Source organism: Lathamus discolor, chromosome 2, assembly GCF_037157495.1.
Source record: "Lathamus discolor isolate bLatDis1 chromosome 2, bLatDis1.hap1, whole genome shotgun sequence".
NCBI classification, from domain to species: Eukaryota; Metazoa; Chordata; class Aves; order Psittaciformes; family Psittacidae; genus Lathamus; species Lathamus discolor.
In genome coordinates, this window is record NC_088885.1 from 41,647,553 (window position 1) to 41,674,404 (window position 26,852).

The 26,852-nt window shown below is 40.8% G+C and overlaps 1 protein-coding gene across 16 annotated transcripts in view; it reads left to right on the forward strand.

Annotated features, from left to right (window-relative positions):
• Window positions 1–26,852, forward strand: part of KIAA1217 (KIAA1217 ortholog) — a 384,957-nt gene that overhangs the window by 229,696 nt on the left and 128,409 nt on the right. Inside the window, exon 1 of one of the 16 annotated variants that reach the window (XM_065666584.1) lies at window positions 1,130–1,390. The exons of the other annotated variants lie outside the window; for them this stretch is intronic. The gene's annotated coding sequence lies outside the window, so the exon portion shown is untranslated. Of the gene's footprint in view, window positions 1–1,129; window positions 1,391–26,852 lie in introns of those variants that run through there. 16 annotated transcript variants of the gene reach the window in all.

Below are 26,852 nucleotides of genomic sequence, written 5' to 3' on the forward strand. Positions count from 1 at the left end.
ATGCTATTTTAAGCCTTGTGAAGTGAGCTAGTACTCTTTCAGCTGATGGGCCCTAGCATGGAGGCTTTCTCTGCAAAACAAAAGGAGAAATAGAACAAAATCTCATCCAGACAGAGCTGAGCCAAAGGTCAACGTTCAGTGCTGTGAGCACTACAGAGACGCATTTAGACAGAAAGGTGTCCACCAGCCATCTTCAAACACTTCCTGTCCCCAGGAAGTGTTGTCCTGTCTTAGCTGTTCATCCAAGATCAGTAGGTAAGTCTTGATAATGTGTACAGCAGTGTTTGAGCAGTGAGGGTTAAGGGCACTGTCCAAGGAGCCTTCGCAACATGCCCGTGTGTGAGAAACATTGCAAGTCATGCCTCTGACGAGGCAGATAAGCCCTAAGCTCTGACTGGATGGCAGGGATTTCTCGAGTGGAAGGAAATCACCAGGTGATTTAAAGCCAATATATTCAACTCTACACAATTCTCTTGTGGCTGTACTGCAGAATGAGGTGGAGGGGTCATGGCCAGAGCTGTCAGCGTCTGGTCGTCCATGGCTGCCAGCAGCTTCCCGGGGACAGCGGGAGCTTAGAAAGCCTGTGGCCTACTCACAGTTGCACCAGGGAGGTCAAGAGTTTATTACAGGAGCACAGAGGTAGTTACCTCCCCACTCAGCTCCCTGTGTTTAGCCAGATCTGTGAGTTGTGTAAGTTTGGTCATGATAATCTGAAAATCTCAGGTACTGCTTCACTGAAGCAGAGTAGTTAAATTTGACAGGCACACAAATAAAATGGGATGAGAACAGTATAAACATCTTGGAAACTAACAGATCTGAAAACTACTGAAAGCAGGAAAAAAGGACTGGGTGATTTTGCTTTTTTATTAAAAAACAGCAAGCAAACCAGATGGGAGACATCTCAGATTTGTGTCTTCCTAATGTGAAGCACCAAAGGGTATTTTTTCTGTTTTTCATTTTGAACATGGGGGTGGAGATAGATTAATAGGCTTTGTTTTAGCCTCCAGTTCTTACATGGCGTGCACTTGAAAACAGTGTTTTTCTCCTCCTTTATACCAGATGTTACACTCTAGAGAATTTCTTAGTATTTTCCAAGTTCAGTGAACTGCCTTGTATTTTAATGATGTTGGTTAGGAAATAAACCAGTTCATAAGTAACAATGTACCTAAGGCTGTTTATAGACTGCAGTACGGGGTCCATCACAACTGAAATGGCTTAGCAAGATGAAACTTGATCCTTTTGGACAGTTGTGTACATGCGCTTGGGAGGGACAATCAAAAGAAGAAGGGTGACACTGATGCATTTTTTTACAAGACGAGAAGTTTGGAGTTAAACACTTCTTCAGGACTTACAGGATGTGAATGACCCCCAGATATCAGGGCAGCATGCAGTAAGTTCAGAGCATTGATGTCTTGCTTAAGCTGAGTATGTTGGAGTAATTTAGATGTTTGTGAACATTTGGTTTGGCTTTTTTTTTTTTTTTTGTTTTGTTTTGTTTTACAGGGATGGCTTAGTAAAATATGAACTATTTCCTGATGGATTTCTTTTGTCTTCTCTTTGTGGACAGGGCGTAGCACTAGGCATTCCTCTGAAATTCTCAGTTACGTTTCCAAGTATTATTTCCAGCAAACTAATTGTGAGAGATCATTTACTATTACTGACTTCATTATACTTTTTTCCTTTGTTTTGCAACACGTTTCTCTGTTTGCTTCTTCCACTTTCTTTTATGCACCCGTTAAGCCCTGAACAAGCTGCTTGAATAAGTTTGTCCCTTAAGATTTTCCGCCTTCAAATCCCTCTTGCCGACTGGCACATTCCTCTGTGAGATCAGCGCGTACCATGGCATCTTAGTGGACTAACACATAGCACGAGCAATCTCACTAATTAGTAGAGGCTCCCCTTAGGGAGTAGAATCTACAATTCAGTACTCAGCCTGAAGGAGCTATCTAAAATGGATCAAATGACGTGTTTTAAAAGTGCCCATTGATTTTTAAGGGAACTCAGAGTGACAAGCTCGACTGTGGGAATCTACAACTTAGGTGTCCTGTGTTAGCATTAGGGAATATCAGTGTTTGAATAGTTTTGTTTGCTAAAAAATCATAATTAGTGGAGTTAATGCATTGATGTCCTTATTTTTCTTAAAGTTTGAGCTCTGCAGGGAAGGTGCCTGACTTCATGTTTGCCCAGCACTTAATATGTAGTGGGTACTGTCATAATGTTACTTAATTAGGGTAATAACAGTTTTCAGAACTTGGGGTCAAGGCTGACAAAACTCCAGGTGCTACAGGGCAATGCAAGGGCCCTGTTCAAAATTCAGAATTCTTACTGCAGGATCCTGTCCTGTTTCATGAAAAATATTGAGATACCTGAGGATCTTTTAGATAAATTACAGTTTTTAAACAGCTGCATCAATCAGGTTACAAATAGAAAGAATAAAGTGCTGTGGAATGGTACATTTCCTTTATATAGTGACACCATTATGGCTGCAGTTCAAAAACCAGTAGAAGGAAGAAACAAAATATGGTTGGGTAGTTCAAACATGAGAATATATAAAATGTCACACAGGGCACAGAATCAAATAGTAGCTGGGAAGCATGCCAGAAAGACTTATGGTTTCAGTTCAGATGTGCTTTTAGTTACATGTCTTTATGTTTGCTTGGTTTTTGTTTCAATTAAACTACCTTTTTTTTATTCCTATGGCTTTTCCTTCAAGAGCCTCTCATGTAGCTGTTTATTAATAAACAGCTGCTTGCAATGAAAGATGATTATTTTATAGTCATAGTGGTTTCTGCTAGATGTGTTTGTTGACCGGGGACTGGTTGCACTTCTGTTTATTCTAATATAATCCAGATAAGAATATGTAAGTATTCTTAAACTGGGCAGATAACTCACTGAAAAGCTACATAAAGACCAGATAACAACCATGATTATACCTAGACCTTTTGACCTATAGAAATCCTTAAAATAAAATAACTCATTAAGGTGTACTAAATATGCATGGTCATATAAAAGCTTTATATATGTATATAATATATGTAATTATGCTCAGTATTATCTGTTATATGTGTCTGTATATAAAAGTAAAAATTACTACAAACATATATTGAGTTCTCCCCATGATGTAGGTGCTTGAGAACATTGTGAAGTAAAATACTTGCATATACAAGCAATATAGAATCATAGAATAGTCTGGGTTGGAAGGCACCTTCAAAGGTCATCTAGTCCAACCTCTCCTTGCAATGACAAGGGACATCTTAAACTAGATCAAGTTGTCCAGAACCTCCTCCAGCCTGGCTTCAAATGTCTCAGGGGATGGGGCATCTACCACCTTTCTGGGCAACCAGAGGAGCAGAGAAGCAGTTTTTCCTTTTTTTCAGTAGCTGATCTGTGATACAAATCAAAACCTGTTTGCATGCAGCCACTTTGCAGTGTTCCAATATGAAAGTCAGAGAAGTGGGAGGCAAGAAGGTATTGCTAAAATTTTTTCGGTCCCATCCATCCTTATGTCACACTCTTGCCTACTTAGTGACATACAGCTTACATCATTTTACATATGACCTTTGACTTTGGCCTTCTAAGTCAAGCTTGAACTTGTGAATTGCAAATAACGGAAGGCTAGAGCAGGTCAGAGCAGCAGAAGAACGTAAGGTGGCCCTACTACTAAACTTATGCTTTACTATACATAGCTGCTCTTGCCTTTAGAGAAACACTGTTGACTAATAATTTACATTTTGTCTTGTAAAAATCGCGCAAGTGGTAAATGAAATCCTTAGATGGCAAGCTTAGAGAAAAATTTCCTTCTTATTTCAGTTTATTTATCCTTTTTCTGGTTTTTGTTGTACATTTCGTCAATACTTCATCTCTTGTTTGATTTGTTGGATTTTGTTTTGTTTTTGTTTTCAGAAGAAAACATAACTGTAAATCCACAGCAGTAATAGGTAACCCAGTAGCTGTAAATCAATTTTTCTTTGTTGACATCTTTTGAAAGAGGAGGTGTCTTGGTGCAGTACTAGAAAAGGGACTGTACTTACAGAAGTAATTACAAATTCAATTTAGAGTAAGTTAACATTACCCAATGTATATTTTTCATGTTAAAAGGATTCAATTGTCTGAATTCTGTTTCTCCACTAAAAATGCCTACATACGCAATAGAAAACTTATTTTGTAGCATAGTTTGTCTAAATACTCTGACTGTTCAGTAATGCTGTTATCCACATGCAAGCTATGTATACATTTGGATGCTTGTTTATCTTTTTTGCTAGGACACTCTCTTTGTGCCTCTGTCCTGCTTTTCAGTGCTTTGTCACTGTTAGTTTCTTTGGTTGAAATCAAATTGAGGAGGTCATCAAAATTCAAATGAACTCGGCAAAGAATTTGGTTGTAACCAATGATCTCTTTCTTTCTATGGACTTACTGCTGAACTAAATCTGCCTTTGATAGTGGTTGATAAGAGCAGCATGTGGACTTTAAATCCTGATAAATTATTCTAGCTAAAGAGCAGATGGAATAAATTCATGTTTCGTGGCCTGTGTTGTAAAACTTTGCCTGAGATAGCTGATTTTTAAGCCTGGAGAATGAGGAAGAGAAGTGTGTCTGAGCTGCTTTTGAGGTTTTATGATGAAGTGGCTTTCTGGTTTCCTTTCCTGGAGGTTTTGTGATCAGCAGGGAGTAAGTAGGGGTTTTTGCTCTTAGTGATCAAGAACATTGTGTCAAACCTTCAAAAAATATGAAACTATGTAAAATTGACAGTAGTTGGTATATATCTTAGTTTAGTTAGATCATAATTCTGGCTTGTTTTGATTGCATGTAATTACATGCAGAGGTGGACAGTTTTCAGCAGAGTTTAAATTGTTGCTTTCTACTTGGATGTAATAAGCTACATGCAAAGTTGGTTCTTGATGTGAGCCTCATGTGGTTTCTTTGAATTCAAGCTTGAAAACAGAGTCTGTTGTTGAACACATTTACTGTCCCTTTCTTGTCACCATGAGGCTCTTGAGCTGATGCTTTCTAACTCCAGAGCTGCTTTTTCCTGAGATTGCCTCAGAAGAAATCTCAACCAAAGAAGGCTTTGGTGAGATTTACAGAGGAGATGCAGTAAGATGTGAAAGAAAGAATTTCATTAGTTTTTAAAAATGAAAATAACCCATTTCTGTTCTGGGTCTTGGAAATCTTGTCTGAGCTCTTGTGAATGTTGCTATTTAAGTGCACTGTTTGTGCATGCTTCCTGTTATTTCAAGCACTGATCACCAACACTAATGCACCAATCTCACCCCTGGGAAAAGCAGCATTCTTCTGGCTAGCTTTTATTAGATGAACAGAAAGAAGGAAGACTTGCTCCTCATGTCTCCAGTGAGGCAGGGGTATTTCCAGTTTCTAGAAGAGCACAAAGAAGGTGGTACCTTTTCTACTTGTCTTTTTGCGAGACCTTTCGGAGCTGTGTGGACCTGCAGCTTCCTCCTCACCAGCAGCTGCAGCCTTTAACTGTGTAGCCTGGGTGCCTGGCCATCACTTACATCAACACACCTCTCCCACTGTATAAACCATAAAGCTCATCATAGAAGGAAGGGCTAAGACAGATAAAGTTTAACAAATTCAGTGGCATGGAGTGAGGAGTGTTTTGAACAGAAAGGTGGGCTCAGAGGGCATGAATAAAAAGACACCCAGGCTTAAAACTGCTTTTTTCCTCCAGACCTGAGAACAAAGGTGCCCTGTGACCTGCTCTTTGTGGTTCAGTCATCCTGAACATAGTACTTCTGGGAGAAAGAGAGGAGTAGAGGACAGGGACAGGCTGCCTTACTTAATTCCTGGCTCCTCAGTAAGAGAGTAAGGCTCAGACCAGTCCCTTGGCCATATAGCATTTCTGGAGGAGCAGGTCTCTGGGGAACAAGTCTTGGGGGAAAAATGACACAAGAAAGAAATACAGGAATTGATACATTAAATTGTATAGAAAGAGGGTTCTGACATTTTTTTACCTATTTTTGTAGCAGACTTTATTCATGGAAAAGCCTTTGTAATAAAGAAAATAGAGGATGGAGCTTAGACTGGGATACTTCACTGCACAAAGGGAAATTCCTCCTCTGTGCAGTAGGAAATGCCATAAATGCATTCCCTGTGAAGTGTAACCATTTTACACAGCAAATACAACCCCCAACTTTTCAGGAAAATCGTGAGCCTTCAAATAGAATCTGTGGTTAAAACAAATTACATTTAATCCTTTCCTAGCAGCAGAAAAACACAGCTTGGCTGCACTGTGTGTGTCAATGTCTAGCTCCTCAGGTAACCCCCAAAGGTATTCTGTCTTTGTCCTTGTGCCTCTGAGCATATGCAAGGTGAAATCACCCCATGTCCTGTGGCTTCACTAGCTTTGCAGTTTGCAAGGTGTAAATATGAAGTGGGATGATTTGATCAAAGAGAGGCTTGGACATGCTTCTGTGTGTTGCTGTGATCCACAGCAATGCACAGCTGTATGTAAGGAGAGTAAACTTCTTCGTTATCTGCTGAAGTTGGAAACAGAAAGTCTGTAACTGCAGGGTGGAAATAAAAGGCGAGTCAGAAACTGAGTTATACATAACGTATTGTCTCACTGGCTGCCTTTGGTGCAGTGCTGAGCAGTGGTTATGAAACTGTGCCCTGCATTTATTCATGTCACATCTGATTAGCAAACCTGCATGCCAGAGTGACAGGTCAGTGCCTCCCTGCCCTGGTGTGAGCACCCCCATTTCCTCTCTTCTGCAGCTATTGCCAGGAGCTTTTCCAGAGCGTGCCTTCATCTGAGGAAGGGCACAGACACTGAAGTGACGATACGTGCAGCAAGAAGTATAAATGGGGATGATTAATACAGCAGGCAAGCTCTGTCACTCAGGCCTGTGGCAGGGAACTTAGCATTCCACTTTCTTGACACTCAGATCTGGTGGAAGTGGCTGCATTTGCTGGTCCTGTCCCGTTTGTCCATGTAAGTAGTGAGGTGGATCGAGAACTGGTTGAAAGGAAGAAGGCAGAGAGTTGTGGTCAATGGCGCAGAATCTAGCTGGAGGTCTGTGACTAGTGGAGTTCCTCAGGGGTCGGTGCTGGGACCGGTGCTGTTTAATATTTTCATCAATGACCTGGATGAGGGAACTGAGTGCACCCTCAGCAAGTTTGCTGATGACACAAAACTGGGAGGAGTGGCTGACACACCAGAGGACTGTGCTGCCATTCAGCGAGACCTGGACAGGCTGGAGAGTTGGGCGGGGATGAAATTTAACAAGGGCAAGTGTAGAGTCTTGCATCTGGGGAAGAACAACCCCATGTACCAGTACAGGTTGGGGGTTGACCTGCTGGAAAGTAGCGAAGGGGAAAGGGACCTGGGGGTCCTGGTGGATAGGAGGATGACCATGAGCCAGCAATGTGCTCTTGTGGCCAAGAAGACAAATGGCATCTTAGGGTGCATTAGAAAGGGAGTGGTTAGTAGGTCAAGAGAGGTTCTCCTCCCCCTCTACTCAGCCTTGGTGAGGCCGCATCTGGAATATTGCGTCCAGTTCTGGGCCCCTCTGTTCAAGAAGGACAGGGAATTGCTTGAAGGAGTCCAGCGCAGAGCCACAAAGATGATTAAGGGAGTGGAACATCTCCCTTATGAGGAGAGGCTGAGGGAGCTGGGTCTCTTTAGCTTGGAGAAGAGGAGACTGAGGGGTGACCTCATCAATGTTTACAAATATGTAAAGGGTAGGTGTCAGGATGATGGAGCTAGGCTTTTTTCAGTGATATCCAGTGATAGGACAAGGGGCAATGGGTGTAAACTGGAGCATAGGAAGTTCCACGTTAACATCAGGAAGAACTTCTTTACTGTAAGAGTGACAGAGCACTGGAACAGGTTGCCCAGGGGGGTTGTGGAGTCTCCTACACTGGAGATATTCAAGGCCTGCCTGGACAAGTTCCTGTGTGATGTACTGTAGGTTACCCTGCTCTTGCAGGGGGGTTGGACTAGATGGTCTTTTGAGGTCCCTTCCAACCCTTGGGATCTGTGATTCTGTGATTCTGTATCTCATCCTGGCATGGATATTCCTTACTCTGGAAAAACACTGATCTTTTAAAGAGTGAATTTGGTGACTCTTCCTAAGTGTAAAGAAGGACAGTATTGCTGAGTGAGAATCAAGCATCTTGGTTTCCAGTTTTGTAGAGATGCTCCAATGCCGATGCAGACCTGAGGGAAGGCGCTGTCACTTGCTACAAAGGTGACTGGAAGGATGTGGAAGTGGATCTCTCTCTCTCATAGACAGTGTTCAAGATATGTTCAAGATATGCTGTCCTGCCCCTGGTGTTTAAATTTTAAGATCTACTCTTGTGCAGCTGTGCTTGAGACCTGCAAAGCGGACAAGTGTGCTATATCCCTGATACAGTGACATGAGGTTTGGGAGGATGCTAGGCAGAGAACACAGCAAGGTTGCTTCCTCCTCTTTTGGGGTTCTTGTTCACTAAAAGATCACAGGATTGGCTTAAATCTGCTTTAGCTTGTCACGGACCATGTGGAAATGAAGAGGCATACCAGAACACTGACAGCATTAGGTGGAGAGAATTAGATGGTTCTTATTCACAGTGTTCTATAGAGATTGAAGTACAACTTAAAGGTCTTAGCTTAAGTCTAACAAGTAATCTGTGTTAAGAATAAAAACCAGGCTGTTAATTACTCATGGTCTTGGAAGCAGGCAGAATGGAGGAGGGGGTTCTGCCTTCAAACTAGGCAAGTCCTCAAACGTATTAGTAGCTGGTGGGCACAGAGAAGCTTGCCCACTGTCTTAGGCTGCTCCACACTAGCAAAAAATACATCTCAGTTATTTCCTCTGGGGCCGTTTCCTTCAGATCTCCACAAAGCATCCTCTATAACCAAATTTAAGAAGCTAACTCGCCTTGAGAGAATCCCAGGAGGAAGGTGGGTGTCCTGTAACGACTGTTAAAAATGCAGACAAAGACTAGGCAGTTTGTGGACTTGCCCAAGGACTCTGAGGGAATGGCAGTGAAAGCAGGAGCTGGGGCTGCTCTACAACTCAGGGGAGCACTGTGAAATGAGCAGAGCTAGCTCCATGAGGTCATCACCTCCAGGGGTATGGAGAGTCCTTTCCATCTGCTGCTGCTGTGTCCATCTCGCTGGAGGGATCACACAGTATTGGAGCGAGACCCAGGCTAAACCTGGGGTTTCTGCTCAGGGCCAGTGGTATGGCAAGGAAGAAGCCAGCTGGTCAGCCTTGTCATGGCCCTTTCAGATCTTACACAAAAGCTTATAATTTCATTTGGGTTGGATTTAAATAATGCATGAAAAGCCAAGTCTATGATTGTGCATTTAAATAGAGCAACTACTCTGCTTTTCTGGTTTAGTGAGGACTCTGTGAATCAAAAATACCTTACTCATCTGCAGAAAGGCTTAGTCCCAGCGAATCATGGCTTTAATTACAGGAAATAATCATAAACTACTTTATATGCAATTAAAGACACTTTCTTTTGGAGATATTTTTGTAATTTGTATTTTTTCCGAAAACCAATTATCCAAAATATTATACTCTTTCATGCCTACAGCGCAACTTTGACTTGCATATAAATTGATTGTTTGAAATGGAACTTTCTTGTGTATAATTGAAACTCGAGACTATTTTACCTTTGTCTAGGTAATTGATTAATAGGTCAGATTACAGTTGCTGGTTAGTAGTAGCAGCTAACAGTTTAACACTACAGTTTGCTCATTTGGGTAATTGTATTTAGAATGTAAATTGATGCAATTACAATGGCATTTTTTTAAATGTCAATATCTCTTACATTAATGTCTAATCAGCCTTTAATCAAATGCTGAAATTGAAACAGAAAATACCTTTCACACTGGAATTTAACATAATGCTGGTCCAGAGTTCATTAATTTCATGGGAAGACCAGTGTTGGATTTAGACCATACTCATAATTTTATCCATCTATTGAAACAGAAGAACACAATTCAAATTCAGTCTGAACAGTGGTGTGGTCCAGAGCTTTCCCAAGGAGCTACCAACAAATAATGGAAAGTTTCATGGTAGTGCTAGACCTGAAGGCTGGGGAAAATATATCCTGAAGGGTATATGAACCTGTGGTAGCTACAAGCCATAACATGGGAAGAAAAGAAAGCAAGATATTTTTTCATGTTGGTGATAGTTCAGGGAAAGTCTTTCACCTGTGATGAATATCTATGAGTCAGGAATAGACACTAAGTAAACATCAGGGAAAACATCAGCATTATCCGTTCTGCTTAGCAGCTGGGACAAGCAGCTATGCTACTTTCGGTCTGGTCTAGGCTGAGGCCCTGCTGTCATCTGCACTCCGGCCTGCCTTTGGTAAGGGGCTTCTGTTGCTCATGGTGATGGGTCCTGTTTCCTAACTTAGCTATCCACTTTAATGAGAGAGATCACCCCAAAGAGAGAAGGGCACGCAGGCCATCTTGGTAACTCATGGGTAACTCATGGGCTGAGGGGGAACAAGCAGCGTATCTTGAGAAAATGGTATTTCTTCTTGATATGGGAGGCATTTGATTGCAAATTTATTAGATGGATGAAAAAGAGGGGTGCAAAGAGCCTTTTTAAAGGATAGTGTTGGTGTAAGGCCAGCTGGTATGTGTTTGCTTGGGTGAATTTAGGCAAGAGGCTCTCACTGCTAGGGTGGCTAGAATGCTGTTCTGGAGCAGTGTGAGCAAAGAGGTTGCTTCCAAAAATCAGTCACCTCCTATGCCTGATTGCCTGCAAGGAATGAACATGACAATCAAGCAAAAGTCATGCCTCTGTGCTCTTTTGGCCATTACAGCTGAGCCGTCCTGGTGCCATCCTCCTTAGTAAATACGTGACTGGCTTATTGAGAGGATAGGGCTGGATGATGAAAAAGCCATCACAGTTTTCAAGAGGCCACTTTGGGAAACCTTCTGCCTCAAACTCAATTTGCCTCTGAAGCATGTTTCACGGGGCCATGTTGCCTTACCAGCCAGTGCCACCACCAAAGTGCTGGTGTTGGCATCGGGCTCAGCTGCCTAGCAGGGCAGGAGTTCACACACCTCCATGAGTACTGTTCATGTTTTCGATCAGTCCAGATCTGAAATATGATCTGGGGAATTTACAAAATCTTGTAATTCAGCTATCAAAACTATGCGTACTTAATTATAGGCTGGATTTGGCATAAAAGCTTAGACACAGTGTTTTCCCTCAGCGTTTGTATTTGCTGTTGGAAACGCTTCAGCCCATAAATCTGTGCAGATAACGCCGATAGGGAAAATCACTAACAAAACAGTTTTACAGGTGGTTTTAGGTGAATTTTCCATCAAGTTTATGTGCCTGTACCATATCATTATATTCTTTTCTCAGCTATTAACTTCTGCTGCAAAGCATGAGATATTGGATTCCTTTCGGCTTTATCGCTTGCATCTGTTGCCCTTGTGCACGTGCCTGGATAACGCACCTTGGTCTGCAGGGTGCTGTGCAGCCCCCAAATGGGGAGCAGAGGTGGAGGTTCCCACCAAGACCAGGGCAGAGGTTGGCGGGTGGGGACAGGGCAAGCGGAGACGGCAGCTGGAAGAGCCAGGAGGTGGGATGTGGCTCCCAGTGGCTCTGTCTGTGCTTGATATAAGGAATACCATGAATGCCAGTGGTAATGGCATCTAGCAGAGGAAATGAGATCTCTCTGGATTTTACTTTCTTAAAGGCAGATGGCTGTGGAAATGTATCTGTTGAAGGAGAAAGGCACAGGCTTGAATGAAGCATGCAAGTGCCAGTTGAGAGATGAGGGTATGCAGGGCCACTGAATTCTTCTCTTGTGACCTTGGACCAGCCATTTGTCCAATAAGTATAAACCAGCTGTTTGCATTAATTTTTACTGCAGCAAGGCTAACGGTAAAATTGTGTGTTATGTCTATACTGATCTAACAACCCACTATCCTTCTTTTCCTCTTTTCCCACATGCTGGTTGAAGACTCATTGTGACAGCAGAAAATTAACCTTAGTGCTAGGGAATGAGAGGAGAAGCAAATGGTTCCACCTTTGCATAGGGAAGGAGGGGGTGATATGTGGTTGGGATGAGGGCAGGAGAACTGACGGGTCCCCCCCACCTTCCAGCTGCACAGAGCTGTTAGATCAGCTGAGCCATAAATATGTCTTCAGCCTTAGATTATTTCAGGATGTAATCCTTCATTTTTGCTCTGCCTCCCTTGCAAGAGTCACTGCTGAAGTTCTTCTACTAATAGCAGAAATATTTATTCAGATACAAGGTAACCATTTGTTTCACTTGTCTCTCCAGAGACGCTGGGTAAATCCCACTTAAGTAAATGAGAGTGCTGTGCACCTAATTAGAGTGAGTTAAATCCACAGTCCTGTGCCAAAATGCTACGCCATGAACTAAAATTTATGGAAACTTAATACAGAGTCACAATTTATTTGCTATATTTAAATCAGACTTTAAAAATTAAGTGAAAGCCAATACACCCAATAGAACCCTATAATCCAGGCTGTAATAGTAAATGTCATGCTGGTATCATAATGCAGATGATGGTGAAATTGTAAGTGCATTGACATTAATGTCATAGTACCACCTGACTTCAGTAGATTCAGGATTTCTTTGGTAATGTGCTTAGAGTCTTAGTTTACTAGCAAAGTAAGTAATTTGGGATTTCCTGTTTTCTTCCCTCCTCTGCCACGGGTGATATGATCAGCTCCTGGGACAATGCTAAACACACTCAGCTGGATTTCTCTGTCAGCATCAGCCACCTCCTTTTCTCATGTACCTCCTGAAGCCGCTTCTCTGCTTCTTGCGGGCTTGTCTGCAGTACACAGCCTCATCAGGTGCACTGGCTTATTTGGCTTCTAGACTCGTATCATAGGAGGAACAAACTTACATGATTGATTAAGTTTCTTTTTGTCTGCAAAACCATCTTGGATAATGTTATTAAAGTTTGAAGGGAGAACAGCTATCCTAAAGGTCACTGGGCAGAGGAGGCCACCCCAAGTGAGCACCCTATGCTGCTCCAGACCCGCCTTGGGAAGGAAGTGAGAGGCAGCACTACCAGCAGCTAACTGCATGCAGCACATACATTACTCCAGACTGACCAAAACAGGGGTCTTTCCTTCCTCAATAGGAGCATGCCTGGGTTTCACACTGTTGTGGTGGGTAAGTGAGGAGGGGTTAGGGGAAAAAGGACACAAATGCAAAACAAGCTTCAGAGTTGTGTGCTTTGCAGAACTCTTCCCTCAAGAGCTCATGTGACTTCATCTCTTTCCACTGAATAGTGGCAACATGATCTTTACCAAAGTGCTGATTACATTTATTTAAGAGGTGTCTATCTATTGGTGACAAATCAATAACAATTTATTTGCAACTTCTTCTGTGCTTTGCAAAAGATATCTGAGTTTCATTTGCACTTCAGCTGATGGAAGCAAACAGAGGGGAAATAGTTCACAAGTAATAATTATTAGTCTATAGCAGTAAAACTTAGAAGACTTATTTCTTGAATTAATTTCTGTTATTACATATTATATTACCATATATAAATGATAATTCATTTACTATCCTTGGAGATATAAACCAATATGGAAACCTGCATAAGCATTCCAAATATATACATTTTACATATTTTGTGCTCAATTATTGCCATTTGACTGATGTGAAATATCTAGTATTCTGTTGGTTTAGCTGTAGCTTAAAGCCAGGGAGTATGAGTTGGGAAAAAAATAAAGTGTATGTTCTGTCTGTACCTTTTTTTATTCCTTATATTCCTATATATTGTAATATGTGTACCCATATTCTCATTGCCTTCAAAGTATTTGCAAGAGGCATATGACTGGCTACTAATCTACTGACTACTCCCTCTTGTGAAGGTTTTAGCAACTCCTTTATTTCATTCTGGTTTGTTGTTTTTTTTTTCCTGGTCTTGCCTAAAAATACTCATTTTGCAGCTCCTGTACATGTGTTTATCTTTAAAGGCACCAGTATTATAGTACTATGGAAGTTAGGCAGGTTTCTTGAAATTAAGCATATGTGTGTTTCTGTAAGGTGCAAGGAGAAACAGGGAGACACTGAGCTGACATCCGAATAACAAATACCTTCCTTTTCAGTATAGGTAAGAAGTGGAACGTTCCTTGGAAGGTTGCAGACAGGTTTCATGGACAGCAAATGCACTGGGGACTGATCTGTGAGCACCTTTTGCCTGCTAGATCAGGGCATAAACATATTTATTCTTATATATCACAGTAATGAGGGCAGAGCAGTGGCAAGCAGACAGCTGGCTGACCAGCAGATTAAAGGAGTAAGGAGAAAATTCATAGTTCTTCGATCTTGTAAGCCAAGCTTATGGTTCTTATGTGCCTGAAATTAGGTAGGAAAAAAGGATGTACTGGGAGTAATCAAAAATTAAATTATAGTCATATGTTACAGATTAAAAGGAGAATTCAGTTGTAATGTTTACTCCCTTATTATTTATTTTCTCTTCTATAAAAGAGTCTTTCTTTTCGGTCTGGTGGGTAGCTGGTTTGCTTACACTGCCCCACTGCTCCAATCTATCTGTGTCAGAAGGGTCCTACATAAGGGTTCCTGAGCGAAGTAGACAGAGTAATTTAGCACTTATATGGTGCCTCCTCTAGAGACAAGCTACTGCCTTGAAGGTCTTCCTTTCTGTTCATTATTTAATACCAATTTTATTTTAGGCACACACACAAAAAAAAACCCAAACCCAAAGAGAAATGGGCACTGTTCTCCACATTAACTGTTTCTGCCCTGCAGATATGAGGGGAATAATTTATTTTCCACAGGAAGAGTAGCCAGGAGCCTTTTAGCCAATTACTGCAGCAGCATGTAGACTACAGCAAAAGAGGGATTACTTCCAACTTCCATAGTGAACATTAACCACTGCTGTGCTATACAAATGGACCTTTTATATTTTACCTCCTTTGATATTCTAAGGAAATGAGAAGTCTTGAAATGACAAAGCCCTGGTAATAATGAGGTGAGTTATCACCACATGGTTATTACCAAGAGCATTTTCTTTTTATGCTAGTGTGTGTTAGCGAAGAGGCATGTCTCTTGTTTGCCTTGGAAGGAAAACCATTCAAGTTTACTCTTGTCAGATTTCTGGGAAGAATAAAACATTGTTATTGTTTGTGAAAGAAAGATGACCTAGTCAAACCTGGCTCACCAGTTGTCTTCCTGGAAGCTGCATGTGGTTGTGGCTCTTGTCATGTCTGAGGTTTGTCTAATTGATAATCAAAGGGCTGGAGCATCTTTCCTATGAAGACAGGCTGAGAGGGGTGTTGTTCAGCCTGGAGAAGAGAAGGCTCTGGGGAGACCTTTAACAGCCTTCCAGTACCTAAAGCAGCCTACAAGAAATCTTGAGAGGGACTTTTTACAAGGGGATGTAGTGACAGGACGAGGGGGAATGGCTTTAAGCTGAAAGAGGGGAGATTTAGATTAGATATTAGCAAGAAGCTTTTTACTGTGAGGCTGGTAAGGCACTGCCACAGGTTGCCCAGAGAAGCTGAGGTTGCCCACCCCTGGCAGTGTTCAAGGCCAGGGTAGGCAGGGCTTGAGCAACCTAGTGGAGGGTGTCCCTGCCCATAGCAGGAGGGGCTGGAACTCGGTTATCTTTAAGGTTCCTTCTAACCTAAACCGTTCTACAGTTCTATTAATCACCCTTCAGCTCCTCATTCATTTCAGCTGCTGGTGCTGGCAGTCAGTTCTGCATTTGTTATCTCCAGTAAAGTTATCTTATTTGCAATTAATCAAACAGTATAGGAAAAAGAAATAAGTTGGACTTGGGTGTGCTGTGACCAATATAGATATTACCTGTAAGGCAGGAATTCTTTGGCAATGAACTGAAGCAGTTCTTCTGTAGAAGCTGGTAAGCCTGGAAGTGAAAAACACTATTTAGCACCCACTATGTCCCCGAGGTAAGTTTGTTTTAAAGTATATCCCTGTTCGTGGCCTTATGTCCTGCATGCCATATTTGGAGTAGACTGACCATAGGCAGAAGCTGATGTAGATACAAGTAATTGCAAATTGACTATATACTTAAATTTTATACAATAACCGCTGCAGAGGGAATTTGTAAATCACTATTCCCTGTGAATTCTGCATTAATCTTGTTTTCATGTAAAACCCTGTAATCATGTTTTGTATTTTCAGTGAGTTTTCACTGAAAGCAGCCAGCTGTGTAAGGACCTTTGCAGTAGTGTTGTGTTCCAGAGTCACTAGCACAAGCACAGAGCCATCTATCTGAAGACTCTTGTCACCTTTTTGTTGAGTTTCCAGCATGAAACTACATTTCTATCAAGTGAAACTGTGGAGTAAACCAACCGGAGCCTTTGCGGCGTGAAACTGTCTTACAGCGTACACTTACAGCGTAGGGTTACACTAGTAAGTAGGGTTACACTACTACTTTGTAGTGTCAGCATACTGCAAAAATAATCACAGTGTATAAATAACATATAAGCTTTCCAGAACTGGAACCGCATATGGTGAATTTTAGTTTAAACTTAGTTAACAACATGGATAAGGTGGCATAACCTATTTAAATATCTTTGTCCCTGTCTACTTATAATATATAGGTGCTCTCAGATGTTTGTGGATGCCATGAATAAAGCTTTTATGTACTATAGGACTTGTTTTAAGCATCTCAGTATGCCAAATAGGCTTTACAAAAAACAAGAAAAACCTAATTGAAAATACGAAACTTCTTGATCTCTGATACGGGATTGTTTGAAAATTTATGCAGAGAAAAAAGACAAATTCATAAGAAGTTTGTGCCACTTTTAAGCCTAGCAAAGTAACAGATTTGGGTTCTAAAGCTAATTGGAAAACAGATTTTAGTAATTGTTTGAGCATCAAGAACAAAGGCACTTAAAAATTGACAAGAAAGGAGTGCAGATAACTTTGAAAAGCTTTACAAAAGCTTTATAAAAATAGACAAGATACTGCATAGCTGGATATGCTACCATAAAGGAACTGAAAGAACTACAGAAGCAGAAGCTCTGTGATTCTTCCAGACATGTGAAGTAATGCCTTGCATTGTTAAGTGGGCAAGGCTGTTTTTCTTGGCCACAATTTAGGAAGGATTTTGTATGTTATCATCAACGAATTAGAACTTGAATAACAAATCTTGGATATAATCATCATAATTTGTTCCTGTTGGGGAGGGGGATAGAAGGAAAAAGAGGCTATTGTAAAATAGTTTAAACCTATTTGATTAAAAAAATACATACAACTTACTTGCCTAGAATAGCTCATCAGCTATGTGGATTTTTCTGCTGAGTGATTCATAATCATAGAGTCTGCTTTAGGACTTCCTAACTCAATCATACTGCAGTAGTGAGCTCTTTGTACTGATCTTGTGCCTTCTTTGAGTTCCATACTGAAATGAACCAATTGAACATGTCGGACTGTCCCATAAAACAAAATGAATAATGTAAAATTGATTGCAGCATGTTCTTTGTATTGTGTACCTGCCTTAAGAAATTACTTTTTATAGGTCTTTGGAACACAGTGTAACTGCAGCTCATATTCTTCATATATATGCTTATGTTCATTTATAAATTAGTTTTTCACACACATCAATACGTATCAGAACTTGCCTTCCTTTTGCCCTGGGACTGTGAGTATTCTTTGAAGGTGCTTATGTAAGGGTACCAAGTAGTAACAAACACCTTGTTCAGCCTTCAGGCAGTTATAGAATCATAGAATATTTAGGGTTGGAAAGAACCTTAAGATCATCTAGTTCCAACCCCCCTGCCATGGGCAGGGACACCTCACACTAAACCATCTCACCCAAGGCTCTGTACAGCCCCACATTGAACAATGCCAGGGATGGAGCATTCACAACTTCCTTGGGCAACCCATTCCAGTGTCTCACCACCCTTACAGTAAAGAACTTCCTCCTTATACCCAATCTAAACTTCCCCTGTTTAAGTTTTAACCCGTTACCCCTTGTCCTGTCACTACAGTCCCTAATGAAGAGTCCCTCCTCAGCATCCCTATAGCCCCCCTTCAGATACTGGAAGGCTGCTATGAGGTCTCCACGCAGCCTTCTCTTCTCCAGGCTGAACAGCCCCAGCTTTCTCAGCCTGTCTTCATACGGGAGGTGCTCCAGTCCCCTGATCATCCTCGTGGCCCTCCTCTGGGCTTGTTCCAGCAGTTCTGTGTCCTGCTAGGTACCATTTGTTAGTTCTCAATTTAGGAACCTGGAAGGTGGTGCATCTTTCAGTCATTGAAGTGGACAAGCTGTAGATTTTGGAGAAAAACAGCTTTTGCCTTGTCTGGTTAAAAATTGAGAAGATGGTAAATTTCTAATATGTGGGGATGCAGATTTGTGAGCAAGAGGGATTAGAGAGGTGTAGGTATTCTCATTTGCGATACGCAGAATGTGAAACAATAGGAGTTACTTATGTTTCTTTGCTTGCTTTTTTCTTTTTTTCTATTTTTTAAAGGAAAAAACATAATTTAAGTGAAAACTATTGCATGAACTAGAATATTTTCATGTATTTTATCACCCAGATATTCCTCTGTCCAAACAGACTCAGGTTTGTTCATTTCCCACAGTCTGCCATTTCTAACTGATGACTCCACTTGCATCCATTTTTTTTCCCAGTTGCACTTGAACACAGAATCCGCATTCTGATTTGGCAGCAATTTTGATAACTTAAAAAAAATGTAAATACATTGGTTTGGAGGAATGAAGTGTCTCATTAAAACTTCTTTTAAGTGGGTTACTTAATACAGTGCAGCCATTAGAAAGACATGCAGTGAATTTTGGTGAGTTTCTTCCAATGAGTTAGTCTTTCAGTAAATTTCTCAGCACATGAAGGTTTTGTGGGGCTCAGCGTTGTGGGCCGTTCCATAATTACCTTCATTTAGTTGGGTTTGGTCCACTGCATTTCACATTCAGAAGCGTTTACATTGTTTTGCTGTGAATCATTGTGCTTCATTAAACCATTTGTACTGACAGTTGTGGGAGAGATGTGCTGACAGTCCCTGGGCTAAGTCACCATTTTCAAACTCCCACATACTTCTTCCCATTTTTTATTAGGATCTCCTCAAAGTTGGTTACACACCCTCTTTCCAATTGTTCTTGGTAACTCAGGTCTATCATGTTTCCTGTACAGTGTTCACGAATGATCAGACAGCCAGTATGTTAATTGCTGCTTTACTGTACTGTCCATAGTAGTAGGTTTGTTTTTGTTCTTGCAACCTTTTTCTATATTCACATTTTCTCTTTGACCATACATTTTTATTGTCGTAGCTTTGGAGTGGATTTTGTAGCCTTCTTCAAGCTGTGCAACATCTGTGTACAGCACCTTGCTCAATGAGACCCAATCCCCAGCTGGTGACCACCCCTAACAGTGCTGGACAAATACATTGTATTTCAATATTTTTGGTTTTATTTTTGCCTCATTCAAAAGAGGTTTTGTTGCTATTTCTCAATTCCTATTTGACATACTAATTTTACAGTGATTTTCTGTCTATTTTAAGCAATTCATTTGGGAGAAACAATTCAGTGTTTTACAAATAATTCATGATGTAGCATAGGAAACAAATCCCTGCGTATATATGGATTAGGGTGTCGATTTGTGACACTCTCAATACACAGTATGTGCTAATCTACTTGAAAGGTAAGATGTGTGAATTGATTTAGCCTTGCAAAACATGGAATTGAAGAGCTGGGCTAGTCAGCTTGTTTACTTTCCCATGTTGAAGTGGTAACTCTCTACCATTACCGTGTCTTATTGCATTAAATTAAAGAACATTTTTGCTACTCTCTGTGCCTCACAGAGCAGGAAAAGTAAGACATCATTTAAAGCAGCTATTGTGCTGAAGGTTTCTGGAATGTTTGGCATTGCATGTTCAACTTTGGCATTTTGTCATCAAAAACTGGAGCAGAGCACAGGCTCTCAAATATGCAGTCAGGCCTCTTGAGCTCCTGTAAAAATAAGCTGGCAAACAAACCCACTGTAATAAAATGCTGATGCTGGAAAAGATACAGAGTCATCACTTCGTTATGCTACTTTTCTCAGCATGTCTCATTTATTTCCGAAAGTAAAAGAGAAAGATGATTACCAGATAAGCAAGAGTCACGATGAGGTGAAATTCTGGCGTCACTGAGGCAGGGGACAGCTCAGCCCTATGAGCCAACCTGTGAGCCATGAAATGTCCCAGTGACCTGGGCAGGTCACTGATTTCAGTGGCCATTAACTTCCTTTTTAGCCAAGGCAGTTGTTCCTTCTCTCTTCGTGCTCTTACGATGCCTGCTGTTTAGTGGTCTATATGAGGCTTATGATTTTTAGTTTGGGCTTTTAATTACTTTGTAGCCAGTCAAAATCTCCCCACTTCCCTCCCAGCAGCCACCCAGGGCTTCAGTGCACTGGGGGGCAAGAGGTGGCTTCTGGCATTAGGAGGATTTGGTCATTACCTGCTGTTGATAACCTGGGCAGTGACGGTGGTTGTCAGTGCTGCAGGGAGAGTCTGATATTTTCTGCTTACTGGTACTGTTTATTTTTCCTAGTAATTTTTCTCAGAATGGTTCACTTAAAATTTTTGGTTCATTGTATTTCTTAATTCTGAATCTGCATAGCTACTAGCCATACTTGCAACATTTTGCTAACTATCCCATGCTTTTGACTTCAAAGGGATCTGTGCTTTTAGTTCATACTGTGCAGGATGGCCACGTAGGACAGTTGAAGCAGGAAGCAGGAATCACGACAGTCTGGAAAAGTAAAGTAACAGAATATTTAGTTATTTAATTAATAAATTGCAGTTCTAGTTAAAAAAAATGGATTCTATGTTAGACTCTTTAGAGTCTATGTATCACAGTTTGCTAATAGCGACAGTAGAACTTCCTACAATATAAAAAAAAGGTGAGGCACAGAAGCTTCTTTTAAGACAAACACTTTGTCAGTGCTGAAAATGGTAAGCCCAGTGATGTTACAGAAACAAAGTATCTTTCCTTTCATACCACATTGGCATGTGGGAGCCTGGAATAAGAAAAATACTGACTTGTGAATAAAAATAATCTGAGAGATGGGGAGTACGTGGAGAGATAGTGTGGTAGACCAGGTGCTCTAAAAAAGCTATTTTACAAATACTGTGGCGTGTGATAGTGATTAAGTAGGTTTAGAAGAAAAGAAGTTTTAATGGAACTTATTCTGGATGGTCCTTACCCTGGTTCCCATTTCCAAGGGAAATGCTCTCGTACTGCTCTTCTGCTTCTCTGGCCAGCTCTGCCGAGCACCCGTTGCTGCCTCAGAAGGACCCTGTGCACCTGGCAGACTAAGCGTGTTGATGGAAGGCAGGACCTAAATAATACTCTTCTTTCCTCATTCAGAGAATAGTACTTGTTAAACTGCACAGCTTTAAATAAAGAGGAAAAGGTGCTTCTGATCATCTATAGTGACAATCAATCTTACCTTTTTCTTTGTGCTGTTCAATTACTGGGGAAATATTTAACCATCAGCAGCTTACATATTTCTGAAGCATATTGGTTTGCCTCTTCAGTTTTGAACAATCTGTTAAAATGTGCTCTATCAGGAAAATACTATTATTGGGTCTCTAACCAGTAATGTGTTCTATGTATTTTAATACAGCAAAATGAGCAACGTCAGTTTGCGGCTTTCTTGCTAAATTCAGTAGCTGTTGCCTGCTAGGGCTTTGAACAGCACAGTCTGCATGTGGTCTCTGCTGCTCATATAGGCAGTTCCAGGGATATTTTTAAATTTGTATCTTTTTTAAAGTGCTTGAACGTGGCTATCTTAAGTTCACTGGAGTACTGCACATCCTGTGTGTTGCACTTTCCTCCTCACTTCTCAGAATCGTTCTGGGTGTACATAGACACCTCCTGGCTCACCTCTTGTGGCTTCTCCTCTGCAAGCTGGTTTTTGCAGCCAGCTTCCTTCCCTTTGATTTCTGGAACTGCCTGTAGTATTGGAAGAGGAACCAGGACTCAATCTACAAACTCCACTAAATGAAGTTTCCAAAGGGCATCCAAAGATTGTGGTCATGGCCAGATGTCACGCTTAATCCTCTGTGGTCAAGATTCCAGTATCCCAGCAGAGTGAGGAGAGCCATGGACCCCACTCCTTTGGGTGTCAAAGTTCATTGAGAGAGAAGACTCTTCTGAAGTTTCAATTTGCGGTACATGAACTGCCATTGGAGCGTTTTTAGGGGACTGTAAAAAGAAATTCAAGTTAGTTTTGAAACTCAAATAATGTGGTTTGGGGCTGTTAGCAATGGGAGAGCTAAAACACAGAAATCTCTAACATTTTCACTCCCTTTATCCTCTCTGTAGGAGCCCAGCAGGCAGGTTGTACAATGATTTGGAAATTTCTGTGTTGAGTTCCTTAGAACAGCTGAGTCAGCTCCAGGGTTTCTCATGGCTGTCTGTTTTAGCTGCCTGTTACATAGATGGTGATAGAACTGTGGACTGCCAGTGATGATAAAAACAAATATATATTTGTGGCAATTAGACATTGATGTATCTGGAGCTAAGCGGTACGGTTGTTGGCAGGATTACAAGAGCTGGGTTGCTTGGAGATTTAATGTTCTCATTGCGGCTGTTGCAGAGTGAGACTGAAAGCTTATAAAACTGAAGGCAAGGCGTATCAACAGACCAATTAAACACAGTGTGTATGATGGATACAAATATTTTTGAGCGATACTGCTTACACAGTAATCATTATTTTTGACCTTTAAGCATGAACTCTGCTGATTCCCCATCACTTTTTCATGCAGGATAGTCTGCTAGAGGAAAACGCTGTCAGACATGACTTCATACAGTCACTGACTCTGGTCAGACTTCTGCAGTCTTACTGATTTAAACCAACTCAGTTTTACTGGGGTGATGTAGGGAACAGAGCAAGCCAAATTTTGCTTTCTGTGGTTCTCACTATGTAGATCATCTAAAAAGATGAAAATGTGGTTTTCCCAGCAAGTATCTTTTTTCCCTTCAGTTTCCTTACTGAAGTGGAGTTTGGGTGGATGATTACTGTGTCCGGTTGAGTGTCATTTGCTTTAATTACATATTTGCAGGTGGCACTGTCTTTTTTGCCAGGAGACAGGACTAGGTCTAAGGATTTTTTCTGTTAATGATGCAGCCACTGGAACAACAACAAGATAATGCAATTTGCAGCCACAAAGCTGTTAAAACACAGATACCTTTAGACATCTACATTCAAAACAGATTTCTCTGTCTCATCAGTGCCTGACTGATTTCTAATATAACCAGGCTTTAGTTCTTTGTTCTGTTTGCAGAGAGGCTTGTTTGCATGATGCAGATGCGAAGGAAATACCTGTTCAGCTTCACTTTGACGTTTCCATTAACATGAGACTCAGTGTAATCTTGCATCACAAAACCCAATTCAAACCTATGCAGGGCCTTGTTTTACAGTAGAAAGCTGCTGAGACTTACTGGTGAGGAGGGTTCTTAGTGACTGTGAATTGAAGAGAAAATGAACAAATTCGGAACTTTCATTGAATACTTTTTTCCATGTGTCACTAGTTCTTGCTGAAACCAAACTCAGCCAGAAAGGTGGTGCCCTGATACCAGTTGAGAAGGTTGATACAGTCGTGCAAGCCAAATTATAATCATGACAAAACCCAAATCCTGACCAACAGGCAGCTGGCTTAGCATCATTCTTTACAGTATAGTTTCTTCTGACTATGTTCAGTGGAATGTGAACACAGTCAGAAGGAAAACTTTCATATTACTAAAAGCTGTTATTCAATACCTTTAATTTCCATTAAACAATGTACTTGAAAAACACAAATAGCTTCAACCTCCATCCATTTCTTACTAAACACCTTAGTTAAATTGTTGCAAACCACTATATCCTGTGCTTTTTCCATTATGATTGTCTTTTTTGTTTCATACTATGGCAACCAGAACTAGTAATAAGTAACAAAGAAAAGTATAATGAGTAAATTTCAGTTCTTAAAGCTGTTTTTAATAACATGAATGAAAGCTAATCTTGCTCCTCTGATTTTTTGACCTGCTGATGTCCCAGCTCTTTCCATCGGCTAAAATCAGTTTCACCTCCAAACATATAATCTAATATTAAAAAATTTACATCTGTACATTTTAGGGACAATCTGATTGCTGTAAGAACTTAATTTTCCTGTCTCATCTGCTTTTGTCTTCTGAATTAAAGTGTACGTATGAATATTACATGATAAAGTCACTTTTTCATATTCGTTTGGATAAAGCCTGCAGGGATAACATCTCTAGCATCTTCCATAATTCAGATTTTGTTCTTTCTGAATGTACTGAAGCTTTTCAATGTTACTTTGGAGATATACACACCAGAACTAACTTTGATTTTTTTTTTTATGGTCCTGTCAGAGCCATGTAGAGGAGTAATGCTGCTTTCCTACATTCCTACTTTGAATTCTCTTCATATATTGTACTCATTGATTGCAGCATAGCATTGGGAGTCTCTGGTCTGTTGTTGGTTTGCCTTTTTAACCCATTATCTTAAAGATTGTCATTAGTAAGTGGCAGAACCTGGCAAAGGCATCTCAAATTTCCTGAACTTAATTATGGAAGGGGGAAAAAATGCAACTTATTTAGTCTTTATTTAGCTTTTTAATTAGCTCTTTACATTGCTAAATCTGTCTACATTACTAAGCAAAAATATTTAACTGATGTCAAGGCATATCAACAGTCATATAATCAGTAATGTAATTTATGATTTCCCTAAGGTTTTTGACTGTTGTCACAGCCAATAAAGAATTGAAGTTCTACAGTATCTCTAAAGAGTGAGGAGGTACTGTTTCATTTTGAACTGGAAAAAATGAGGCACAAATTTGTCAGCAGTCAGGATGTTGCTATACCTGTACTGAAAACAGTTTTACTGAGTCCACCATCTATTAGTTCATTCTTCTTGGGCTGCTCAGGAGAATAAATGTTTTATACTTAACATCGCTCCATTGTAATGTTGTTCTGAACATGCTTCCTTATGTGTAGGGGTCATACATGGGTTTAGGACAGTCCTGTGTCAGTTGGTGGTCTCTTACCAGCACATGAAATACGCCATGGCAGCATGAATTGAATTGTGCAATAGATCTGCGTTACATGACACACAGAGCAGGATACTACTGCTGGTGTCCAGACCTACTGCTCTCATAGTTCTGTGTTTCCTTAGTAATAACTTGTGAGCAAATGTTTAAGTGCTTATTGTTACAAATTCTCCTTTTATCTCATTATTTATAGAGCAACTGTTAGGGTTGTGAAACTATATATTTTTTTTTTTTCTGTATGAAAAATAAGATCAAACAGCAGAAGATGAAGACTTCCAAGTGTGCACTTAAAAGTTTGTTCTCAGTGATTGTTTTGTCTCCTGTGGGTCAGTCCTGGCACTCCTTTAACTTAGCATTGCCCTATCAGTAGAGCCTGCTGTGCTCCAGTGCCTGAGCTCCTACAACACCTCCATGTCCTCACTGGGAATGAATCTGAGAATTGTCAGACCCCGGTAGATAGATGCTCGCCAAACCTTAGAAGTCCTGTCAAGTCTACTAAAGCATCTTTTATGGTGAAGAACAGACACTAAGTACTTCACAGGTCTTGCTCAATCTTTGCGGCTTCTTTTTCTCTCTGCTATAAAGATACGGGGCTCAGGTAAAATTTCAGCATGGGACCTGCATCATGGAAACTTTTGTGCTAGTAGGAAAAGCTCACCAAGTTGTTACCTCAAAAAAAAAAAAAAAAAAGATCATTTTAGGAACTTTGGGGACTTTTGTTGGGCCAGATGCTATGCATCTCCAGGGGAGCAGGTTGTCCCATTTCTGTGTGTGTGTTTTGTTCCCTTTTGTACCTGCAGAGGTGCTTTTACCTTTCCCAGTCAGCTGGTATTGCCCCCAGGCTGCATTTTCCAATTTCCCATTTGCTAAGAGAAGGGGAGAAGCTTTTTTAATTATTATTTTGGGGCTGGGTTTTTGTGGTTTTTTTTTTGTTTTGTTTGTTTTGTGGTTGTTTTTTTCCTTCAGAACATGCATCAAACTCTAGAGGTTAGAAACCAGGGTCCCGTCCAACATCTGAAATTACAGCCCTGACTGAGCCCATGTCCTCACCCAGCAGTCAGTCCCATGGCTTGGGAGGTCTGGCATTAGGTGCAGTCCCCCTTTTGGGTGCCAGGTTGGCATCCTGCCTTCTGCTGTCCAGAGAGCCGGTGATCCATGGCTACAGGAAACTACTAATATGAAGACAGTAATATGCATTTTGGCTAGGGATTTGCTGTTTATTGTGCCCCCCTGCTGTACATCCACCACCATAAGTTTCTTCATTTTTTGTAGTTTTTAAGTGTAATTAACAGAGTTGTTCTGAGGCATGTTCTCTTCAAACAGTGCCCGAGCATTTGCGGAAGGGAATGCCGCTTGCTGTGTGGCCTTTTCCATGCTTGCAGTCACTGCCACGCCACAGTGTCGTTACCCAGTGTTTATTTTAAATGTCTGAAGTCCAGAGCTATGTTGGTATGTTAACCCACCACCTCTGTGTAGTCTGGAAATGTTAAAACTATAAATTATTACAAACAAAGTGCCTTTGGGGGAGCTTATATATTGTGGTTATTTAAGTAGTCCGATAGATTCCTGCCTGAGGGTAGTGCTCCTAGAATGTGTATGTGATCAGAGAAATACTCCACAGTTCACTGAAGAACAAAGGTGTATTTACCAAAAGATGTATTTCTACTGAATATATGCTTTTTTAATTAGGATTTTAAATTAAAATAATTTCAGCTTGCTTCATCTGCTCTCCATATGTAGCTATTTCATCTAAAGTACATTGCTAAAGGTTTAATTGAATCAGTGCCATAATATAAATACATAATTGATGTATATTTACATTTTTCATTCTGATA